Source organism: Bos taurus, chromosome 21, assembly GCF_002263795.3.
Source record: "Bos taurus isolate L1 Dominette 01449 registration number 42190680 breed Hereford chromosome 21, ARS-UCD2.0, whole genome shotgun sequence".
NCBI classification, from domain to species: Eukaryota; Metazoa; Chordata; class Mammalia; order Artiodactyla; family Bovidae; genus Bos; species Bos taurus.
Genome location: NC_037348.1, coordinates 61,995,540 through 62,004,711, shown reverse-complemented (window position 1 = coordinate 62,004,711; position 9,172 = coordinate 61,995,540). Strand labels below are relative to the sequence as shown.

At 50.2% G+C, this 9,172-nt stretch overlaps 1 long non-coding RNA gene across 1 annotated transcript; it reads right to left on the bottom strand.

Moving 5' to 3' along the window:
* Positions 1-3,858: 3,858 nt before the first annotated feature.
* Positions 3,859-9,172, bottom strand: LOC132343382 (uncharacterized). The gene is made up of 3 exons (XR_009492214.1): positions 9,021-9,172; positions 7,825-7,982; positions 3,859-4,627 (listed from the first exon to the last, which is right to left on the bottom strand). It is a non-coding gene; the product is annotated as an uncharacterized lncRNA (long non-coding RNA).

The following is a 9,172-nucleotide window of genomic DNA, read 5'->3' as shown; positions in this document are numbered from 1 at the left end:
AGAAAAAAAAAAGACACGGGAAGCCCTACTGTGTGTTCAGCACAGTGACCCCCTGCCTGTCTTGATCCTTCACAGTAGTCCTCCTTTTGTAAACAAGGAAGTCTAAGCTCAGAGAGGTACATGTCCTGCCTCAGGTAACACAGCCCGCAAGGAGCAGAGATGGGGTTTGATGCCAGATCTATCTTCTCACTATATCTTCTCATCATATAGTGTACTTCTGGGAGTACAAGAAGCTAGAATATGACTTTTCCATTGCCCTTCAGCTGTTTACAATGACACTGGAAAGTCACGTCATTCATTCACTCAATTATTGGTTGATTCATTCATTGATTGATTTACTCAATAACCGAGCTTCTCCTCCGTTCAGTGCTCTGAGCCAGGTACTGGGTGTGCAAGACGATACCGGGAAATAGATACCACATGATGCAGGTTTTAATAAGGGCCACAGTGGATGGTACAAATCATCAGAAATATCAGAGTCCAGAGGACAGAAAAATCCCTGTGGGCTGTCCCCAGCCAGACTGCACTGAAGCTAATCTGAAAGGTCTTAGGACCTGCTCCCTCCTTGTTGTTGACAGGGACTCCCTCCAGTCTTGGACGTTAGGTACCAGCTCTGTAGGGACGACTCCTGAATTCATGTCTCCCAGGACCTCAGAGCCTTTGATCCTGCTGCCCCATCAATACCACCACGTGGATCCTTAGGAGGAAGCTCAAATCCGAAGTAAGTAGAACAGAACCCTGATATCCAAACAAAAGGCGCATATAAGATAAAACTGAGACTTGTTCAGTCCTTCCATCCCAGCAAATGGCAGCTACAGACAGAAGAAACCTTGGTGTCATCTTTCACTCCTCTCATCGCCCCCCATGCTCCTGGTCCAACTGCCCAGAGAAGCCTTGGCTCTAACTACCAACACGAATCCAAAATCTGACGTCTTCTCTCCATTTCCTCTGCTGTCACCTTGCTTGTGGCTGCCTGGACCACTGCAGCCACGCCCTGCCTCATCGCCCCCTCCACCCTCACCCGACAGACTAATTTCATTCAGCAACCAGGTGACGTCATTCCTCTCCTGCCAAGAGAAACCATCAAATCCTTAGAGCAGCCTCTAAGACAAGACTGCTCTGGTCCCTCAACCTCACCGACATCATCCTTCTCTGCTCCGCCCTTTATCCTGCCTGTTCCAGCCACTCTGGCTTCTTTGCTGACCTTGAACACACCACGCGAGCATCTGCCCCAGGTCCCCGCACCTGGTGTACTCTCTGCCCGGAACACCCATCTCTCACACGGCTGCATACGTGTTGCCTCATTTCCTTCTGAGCTCCACCCAAATGCCACCTTTCCAGAGAAGCCCCTAATAAAATGTCATCTTCAAAACCACACTCCAGGGACTTCCCTGGTTATCTAAAAGCTAAGACTCCATGCTCCCAATGCAGGAGGCCTGAGTTCGATCCCTAGTCGAGGAACTAGATCTCACACGCTGCAACTAAGAATTTGCATGTTGCAATTAAAGATCCCACATGCCACAACTAAGACCTGGTAAATTGAAAGAAAGTGAAGTCGCTCAATCGTGTCCGACTCTTTGCGATCCCGTGGACTGTAGCCCACCAGGCTCCTCCATCTATGGAATTTTCCAGGCAAGAGTACTGGAGTAAGCTGCCGTTTCCTCCTCTAGGGGATCTTCCTGACCCAGGGATCAAACCCGGGTCTCCCTCATTGCAGGCAGACACTTTACCGTCTGAGCCACCAGGGAAACCCTGGTAAGGGTTCTCTTTACCTGGTTTTGTTTTTCTCCATGATTTCATGATCACTTGCCATACTATACATATGTCCAGTTGTCAGTTTCCGATCTTCTCCCACTGGAGAGGGCAGGGAATTTCTCTGGCATTGATGTCATGATTAGAACAGTGCCTGGCACAGAGTGGGAGCTCTAGAAATGTTTGTTGAAGGAAGGAAAAGAAAGGGAAAGAAAAAAACTGGACTGCTCACCAGCCTACAAGCAGACACTCCTCCTTTCTTCCATGCACCATGTGTGTGCTAAGTCGTGTCTGATTCTTTGCGGCCCCAAGAACTGTAACCCACCAGGCTCCTCTGTGCAAGGGATTTTCCAGGCAAGAATACTGGAGTGAGTTGCCATTTCCTTCTCCAGGGGTTCTTCCCGACCCTGAGTCTCCTGCACTAGCGGGCGAGTTCTTTATCACTATGGCCACCTGGGAAGCCCATTGCACTTCCATGCATTGGTAAATGCCAAATGCCAACTACTCTGCCCAAAAGCCCCCTCTCAAGATATTCTCTGCCCGCTGACATCTGTCTTCAGAGGCAACATCAGCTCCTCTGCAAGCAACAGCTCTCGGTGCACCCCAGCAGGGGGCCAGGGGGCGGAGGTAGGGGGCAGGGGTGGAATCTGCTCCAGTCTATTTTCTGCTGGGTCACTGTAGCAGCCAAGGTCCTGGCAGGAAAAAGAACTCACCACTGAAGATGAGCCTTTAGTGGAGACTCCTCACAGAAGTGAGGGTGTAAAGAGAGCAAGCAAGAGATGGTGCTGAACTGTCTGCCTTCCTGGACTGAAGGGACAAGGCAGAAAAATCAAGGCAATGATGTGAGTGGAGGTGCTGGGTGGGAGCCAAGTTGTGGAGGATGCAGCTGTCTCCAGAGATGCAGAGATGGAAGGAGGTGAGAGAAATATCTAACCTCCCCTCCTGCCCATCCACCTTCTCCCAGTACCTTCCACTGACTCACTCCACTGGAACCAGCTGACAAGAGAGCCTGTGTGGGAGTGAAAGACAATGAGGTCAAGGTTCCAACTGTGTGAACAGCATGTGCAAAGGCCCTGTGGTTGGAGGAGCAAGGGGAACTTAAAAAAAAGCCAGTGGAGCTGGCCCAGTGACACTGTGAGAGGACGCCAGGCCACATGGGCCTTTCAGGCGCCTGGCCCACCTCCTAGGTGCCTGGAGAAGTCCTCAACGACACCGCCATCCCAGAGTGGAGTTAGTGACAAACCACACCTCAATCTGCTTCAGCCTCCCAAAGGGCCCTGGTTTGGGCAATAACTGGTATGGTCTGCCTTCTGGGGGCAGGCCCAAGAGTCCTGCCCTCACCCCAGGTGCAGTGGAGACCCCAAAGGGCTGACGGGCTGTGAGCCCTGCTCTCACTCTGGCCCAGACTTCCATTCATCAAGAGCAGTCAGATTGAAGTGAAGCAAATGAGTTTTAGGAGCTATGGGATCAGGACTGAAAAAGTTGCTACTGAGAGACTTCCCCTGTGGTCCAGTGGCTGAGACTCCAGGCTCCCAATGAAGGGTGCCTGGGTTTGATCCCTGGTTAGAGAAAATCTATGACAAACCTAGACAGCATACTAAAAAGCAGAGACATCGCTTTACCAACAAAGGTCTATATAGTCAAGTGTTAGTTGCGCAATCGTGTCAACTCTTTGCAACCGCATGGACTGTAGCCTGTCGGGCTCCTCTGTCCATGGAATTCTCCAGGCAAAAATACTGGAGTAGGTTGCCATTTCCTTCTCCAGGGGATCTTCCCCACCTAGGGATTGAACCTGGGTCTCCTGCATTGCAGGCAGATTCTTTACCATCTGAGATAGCTGGGAAGCCCCCCATACACTCAAAGCTATGGTTTTTCCAGTAGTCATGTACAGATGTGAGAGTTGGCTCATAAAGAAGGCTGAGTGCTGAAGAATTGATGCTTTAAAATTGTGGTGCTGGAGAAGATTTTTGCAAGTCCCTTGGACAGCAAGAAAAGCAAACGAGTCAATCCTAAAAGAAATCAGTCCTGAAGATTCATTGGAAGGACTGATGAAGCTGAAATTCCAGACTTCGGCCACCTGATACAAAGAAGCAACTCATTGGAAAAGACTGATGCTGGGAAAGATTGAGGATGTGCGAAGAGGGCGACAGAGGATGAGATGGTTGGATGGCATCACCAACTCAATGGATGTGAGTTTGAACAAACTCAGGGAGATAGTGAAGGACAGGGAAGCCTGGCATGCTGCAGTCCATGGGGTCACAAAGAGTCAGACACGACTTAGTGACTGAACAATAGGGAATGAGATCCCACATTCCACAGCTAAGACCTGGCACAGCCAAATAAATATATACATAAATGAAGAAATATTTCAGATGTTATTGAAGTCATCCACACCACCCTCCAAAATCACTGTACCCACCTTTAGCACTCATGGGCTCCAGGACAAAATCCAGACGCCCCTTCCTTGTCACCTGGCATGCCCCCTTTCAGCTTTGGCTTCTGCCAGCCCTACCCAGCCAGGCGCCACAGGCGCCCTCCAGGCTGAAACTCTCTGATGTGGTCAAATTCTGTGATACACGCAAGTGTCTGTGCGTGCTGTTCTCACCAGCTGGACCGCCCTCCTCCTGCAGCAAAGTCCCAGCCTTCCAGTAAGGCCCAGAATCTTCGGATGCATCCAGGTGTTCTCCGTAAGGACCTGCTGTCTTCATCTGTCTCTGTTTTCCCACTATAACATCGTGAACTGCATGAGCACAGAAGGCCTGTCTTTTGTATGACGACATTCAGTGTTTTCTAGGTCTCCGTGGTGGTTCAGTGGTCTAGAATCTGCCTGCCATGCAAGAGACGCGAGCTTCAATCCCTGGGTAGGGAAGATCCCCTGGAGAAGGAAATGGCAACCTGTTTCAGTATTCTTGCCTGGGAAATCCCTTAGACAGAGGAGCCTGGCGGGCTACAGTCCATGGGGTTGCAAAGAGTCGGAGACAACTGAGCGGTCTAAGAATACAGTGTTTTCAGCCCACTGCCTGGAGGAAACATTTTCAAGATGAGGGAAAGGGAAAAAAAGGAGAGGGAGGAAAAAGAAATGGAAGGGAGGCAGGAAGGGAGAGGGAGGAGGTTCTAAATGCTTCGAGCTTCTTCCTTCTTTGCAGCCTACCAGGCTCTCAGTTAGGCTATCCACACTAACTTCTGAGACCTGTAACTTTTCTTTACTCAGTGTTTTCTGCGTATTTCCCCTTTGTTCTGATTTTTCTACATAACACAAACTTTCAACGTCCCACTTGGAGTTAGGTGGAAGCACACTTCACTGCAGAAACTTTAACTTACCATCTTGTTGTCTCAAACATCCCGAGGTTGTATAATAACCCAAATGTCTTTGTTCTCATGGCAGGAGTATGTATCAAGAATCAAAGAAGCAGGAGGAAAAGGAACGTTCCAGGCTATTACTATAACAATCCAATTACAATGCCTATCAAACTTAACTTCACAGGTTAGAGCTCCTAATTGCCTGACAAAAATTGACACTTCAGTCGCAACAGCCTAATACAATCAGAGGCCAAATTAAATTTGATCGTGGGCAGAAAACGATGCTATCATTCGAAGGCATGGAAACAGGAGATCAACTAGCATGATACCAGGGATCAGAAATGAAAATGATTCATTAATGGCAATGCGTTTCTGATAATGGAAATGACACAGTTCAGACGGCTTCGTAAAAACACTATTAATTAAAAAGATGATAGACCTAACAAGCCGTAGAAAGCAGAGGACTTTTTTGGGGTGTGCTTGTTAAGGTGAAGGATGACAGCGGATAAGAACAGAGAGTTGATGTACTTTTGTGAGAAGTATTTCACTGAAGCATGAGCCCAGTTTACTGGCCGTTGTTCTGTGAATCGACTTTCTCCTGGGGCCCATGTTCCAGGACCATAAAAAAAAGAATCTGTGGCCATAATACAGCTTTGCAGTGAGTGCAAATAGCACTGGCTATAAAACAGAAGGGCCTAATTCATAAAAGAAATTCGCTAGGGAATTTTGCATACAGTAAAAGAGGGAAAAAAAAAAAAAAACCTAGAGGAACTTTGCACTGTGCGTGTGTGCATTTGTGCCCACACACATGTGATGGGATTTTCTTCCTACAAGGTCTGCATGATTTCCAGTTTAGGGGACTGAAATGCACAGAAAATAAGCCAAATCTCAGAGGATATCAGGGTTTGGGGACAGAAATGTGAAGTACCTTTTTGGGGGGCTAAAAAAAGAAACTCATAGGAAAATTAGACTCTGAAAGGGTTGTGTTTTTGCCGTTCGATCTTTGACCAAAGTGTACTGAGTGCCTTTAGTGTGTTAGGTCTCCAACTAGGATCCAGGGTTTAGGACTGAACAGGGTGGAGGTTGTGCCCGTTCTTGGGGAATGTTCAGTCTGGCCAAAATGATGGGCTTGGTGGAGTTAGAGGTGTGATGAATGCAGGAAGGAATCACAGGGAGTGACGCCACCAAGTGATAGAAGGGAGCAACTGCATGGAAAGCCAGGAGGACTTCTTGGAGGAAGCCACATTTCCAATGAGGCCTGAAGAAGTGGAAGACTGGTGAATGATAAGGGGTGGGAATGAGGGAAGAATTCCAGCATTGGAACCTTCAGCTGCATCTATGGATACAACAGAGAGATGCTACTGCTGCTGTTAAGTCGCTTCAGTCGTGTCCGACTCTGTGCGACCCCAGAGACGGCAGCCCACCAGGCTCCCCCGTCCTTGGGATTCTCCAGGCAAGAACACTGGAGTGGGTTGCCATTTCCTTTTGAAAGTGAAAAGTGAAAGTGAAAATGAAGTCACTCAGTTGTGTCTGACTCTTAGCGACCCCGTGGACTACAGCCCCCTAGGCTCTTCCTTTCATGGGATTTTCCAGGCAAGAGTGCTGGGGTGGGGTGCCATTGCCTTCTCCAACAGAGAGATGAGATTCCCCCAAAACATAAATGGACCACTTGAAGGCATTCATGGGTTACCAGAGCTGGAAGAGGGAAGAAAGGGTTTGACCCGACTTGTTGCTGTAAGAATAGGAATGGGGCGGGGGACAGGGGGGCGGTCCTTGGCTCTGGGTCTCTTCCTATTAAAGGAACAGAGATCTGGCAGACGAGAGAGGACCATCCATCCTTCACCCAGCTGATTTCAGGCATAGCCGTGTGACTTGCTTTGATCAAGGAAGTGTGAGCAGAACTGGGGTTGTCTGATTCCGAACAGAAGCTCCAAGACCATCGCACAGCTCACCATGTCCTCTGTTCCCTCTTGTCGGAAGGACTGGCAAATCCCAGGTCCAGGGCCTCCCTTAGCCTGAATCCTGGAGACAAAGTCACACGGGAAAGAGCTGCTCCCCTCCCCCACACTCCCAGATGTGCAGCCCAAGCTGAAATCAGTCTTTGTTTCTGCAGCACATGGAGGCTTTGGGGTCAGCTGTTCACGCAGCAGGGCCTAGTCCATCCTGACTGAGACAGCAGTCAGCCAACCAGGCCATGCTGAAGGGGCCAGTGGTGGGGGTTTCCTGGGCTCCGTCCAGGAGGGTCTGGAGGGGCAAGGATCCAAGTCATCGATGTCTGGAGGTGAGAGATTCTGTTTCCATATATAGAAGAACCTCCCAAGTAGATTGCCAAGTAATCTTTGTCAAATGAGCTGCCTTAAGGGGTAGTGAGCTCCCTGCCCCTAGAGGAGATCAAAAGCAGGTTGGGTCCTGATTGTGACTCAGCCCTCAGTACTGGGAAGAGTCTGCATTCAATGACTTAAGAGTCATCTAGCCTGAGATTCAGTAATTGTTTGAGTTTGGGTAGGAAGCAAGTGTCACCTGCCCCGGGGACCTCCATTGAACAAAGTGTGGGGCCCTGGAGACCACACCGTTCAATCCAATTAGATCAGGTGTGGCCAACATGATTCAGTGACCACTGTCAGTTCAGTTCAGTTCAGTTCAGTTCAGTCGCTCAGTCGTGTCTGACTCTTTGCAACCCCATGGACTGCAGCATGCCAGGCTTCCCTCATGGACTGCAGCATGCCAGGCTTCCCTGTCCATCATCAACTCCCAGAATTTACTCAAACTCACGTCCATGGAGTCGGTAATGCCATCCAACCGTCTCATCCTCTGTCGTCCCCTTCTCTTCCTGCCTTCAGCCTTTCCCAGCATCAGGATCTTTTCTAATGAGTCAGTTCTTCACATCAGATGGCCAAAGTATGGAGTTTCAGCTTCAACATCAGTCCTCCCTGTATGGAGCCAGGAAAAAAAAAATCTAACATACCTTCAAAGATGCAATATGCTCACTCTCTCTCTCTCTCCATTTCTCAAAGGGCAAGTTTTCCACCAGGAGGAAGCTGTTGAGGCTGTAATCCTCACTGGACAGCACAGGGGCCCGAGAGACCGGCCCGGGGCAGCCCTGCAGCTGATGGCAGCCTGGCCCCGCCCAGCCCCACACAGCAGACTTCTGCATCACTGGACACTGTGTGGCTTCCTGGTGAGTGCTTGGAGGCTAGGATCCAGGGATCCGCCCCTGAGTGGGCTTGGCAAAGCTCCTGATGGAGGATCTTGTGGCTTTGCAGGCGGGTCTGATGTGGTCCATGGGGCTGGCAGAAGGAAGTGGATCCCAGGCGGCCCCCACCTCATAGCTGTGTGCAAACCCCCTTGGGTAGGGTCCCAGACTCTCCCGAGATTGGTACCTTGGGTCCTGGGAACAACCGCTGCACTCAGGGACCCCCTGGGCCCACATTCCATCCCCTCACCACATCCTCCCAAAGCAGAGGCAGGGACAGAGTGTGAGAGTTCATCAAACTGTGAGGTCTAACCCTCCCGGAAGCCCTGTATCCATTTCACAGATGAGGAATCTGACGCTCAGAGAGGTTGAGGAATTTTCCCTAAGTCCTGCAGCGGAAGGGGTGGAGCCAGAATTCAGAACCAGCAGTGGCTTCAGAGCTGTGCTGACCCCTGGGTGAGAGCGAGGCCAGGTAGTCCGGCCTCTCACCTCCCTGTCTGCCACCATCTCTCATTCAGATTTATGTTCCCCCCTCTGCACACCCTCCCCACCACTCCAGCCCTGCACATCCACCCTGCTTCCTCTCCTGGCCTCTTGGTTCTGCTCCCCTGTAATGTCAGCAAATCTGGTTCTAGCCTGTTAGAGGACCTAACCCCACCCAGTCCACCCACAGCCTCTTAATAGGGTCCCCAACAGCTAATGGAGCCAGCATTTACATGTCTTCTTCCCAGACACACAGCTGATGGGACTCGTTGGTCCAAGGGAAGAAGCTCACCTGATAAAAAGAAGGCTTCCTGGACCCTTTCCTGCCTCAGCCTCTGGGAGGGCATGGATTGTCTTAGAGAAAGGTGAGGATGGGAGGCAATGACCCCCTGTCCCCGGACACACCCCTATCTAGGTTTGATGGATCTGATCCTCTAGGCTCCT